Genomic DNA, 1,927 nt, shown 5'->3' with positions numbered 1-1,927 from the left:
GATTTGGAGGACAGCACCTCCATGCAACATTTTGTCTCCCCACAACATAGCTCTTGGGCTACTAAAATGATTTTGTTTGACAATGCTCCTGGATGCTTTACATGTTCCCACCTGTTGTCAAATGAGGCTACGTGCAGCCTTGTCTGACATGATCATTTTGGTGGTCCATGTGTCATAGTGTCGAGAGCCGCAGTGTTGCATGGACGTACTGACCACTGAATGATTGAACACGGCATACTCACCAGTCAACGTTATTGTAATCCTGTACTCCTTCCATACTCGCTTCCAGCGACCAATTTGTCCCTTGATTTTCATGGACGACAGTGGGCGACTGCATCGAACAGAGAAGGTGGAGGAAGTCTTATAACGAACGTTCAGAGAATGGACTGACCTTCCCGTTCCCATGTAGCACTTGTAGGGTGCGCTGGGGAGACAGATTGCATCACATTCACTTGTACCAACTGTAGAGTCTTGTACCGGAAGGAAGCAAGGGAGAGGATGTTGTTGGGCGGCCAGTATCCTCTTCCTACAACACAAATCCACTCGTGGATTAATATGGCTCTTTATTTACCAGTACTGGAAGTATTTACTTAACTGGGATAGAGTTCATGTGGTGTAGTACAAGCTCATCAGTAATAGTCCTCTTGCGTACAATATCTGTAATCCGTCTATGGTCCAGCACTATCGTAAGCTCTGATATGAACTGAGCCCGCTCTGAAACGGTACTGATAGACGCCAAAGTCGATGAGTCAGTGGCTGAGGCTCTAGAGTCATCGGCGGCAGCCTAAATACGTGCTGTCGACAGGGCGTTGGTGGCATTTTGCTCGTCGGTGTATCTTAGGCCTCTCTTGTGACAGGCGCGCTGATCCAGCGCCTACTAGTGGTCTTCGCTCTTCATCTTTGCCGACCGGTGTGATGGTGAGAGCTTCCGACAGCACACCAACGACCATCCAGTAGTTGTCAACCACGATGATGGAGGAAGAAACGACCTTCCACAAGAACTGCGTACCAACCTTGTGGCAATCATAGGAGCACATTGAAGAGCATCATTGCCATCTGTGGTGATCACACGCCTTATTAAGAACTAAGTCCAACCTTCTGGAATGTCCAGGGGATCATCATGAATCATGGATACTTAGTTTAATTGTGGCCTTTTAATAAGAGTGTCATTTCTTTTCGTCTCATTGCATATTTCTTTCAGTTACCTTCTGTACTATACTGCAGCAGTTCTTTCTACGCCAGATTTCTCTCAGCCAACAATGCTTAACTACTCTTTCTTTTCCTCTCGTTCCATTGTAAGATACTGTGACCATCACCAAGTCCAACTCCAAAAGTAAGGTCGTCAACGAAGGATAACACTTAGAACTGGAAGCACGTTTATTAGGATCACCAGTGTACAGCCAAAACAGAAGAGACTTGGATGGAGAGTGCACCCATTTATATTCCAGAAAATAGAAGCATTACAAAGATGGGAGATTTGAAAATCCTTCCAGAAATAATAAATACTAACAAACAACTGGTGGTAGTGGGGTTTGATGTGGCAGCATGCCAGCCAGGGAAGCTAACCTCTAAGCTACCCACATCGGCCCTTCTACGTCTGCATTCTGCTCGTGTTGTCCTCTTCACTATGATGAGCATCAAGGGAGCGCCTCCCGCCGGAACTTCGCAGTCGTCGAATGGGTCTGCAGTTCCCTGGAATCCCCCATCGCCAATTTGCGCCTACATAACCAGCGTTCGACTCGCATACAATTGCGTGTTCTGTGTGTGACATAGAGCACTCTCAACTTGCGATTGTTAACAGCAAACCCCTCGGTCACCAGAGGACTTCCATCCTGTTCGGGCACATTCCTCTAGACGTACTCCATTCCCCTGCCGCATCTTGGGCATAAAATCGAGTCTTCGGTTTCATAACTACGATAATTCTAAC

Source organism: Schistocerca nitens, chromosome 4 (assembly GCF_023898315.1).
Source record: "Schistocerca nitens isolate TAMUIC-IGC-003100 chromosome 4, iqSchNite1.1, whole genome shotgun sequence".
NCBI lineage: Eukaryota > Metazoa > Arthropoda > Insecta > Orthoptera > Acrididae > Schistocerca > Schistocerca nitens.
This window is presented reverse-complemented; position numbering follows the sequence as displayed.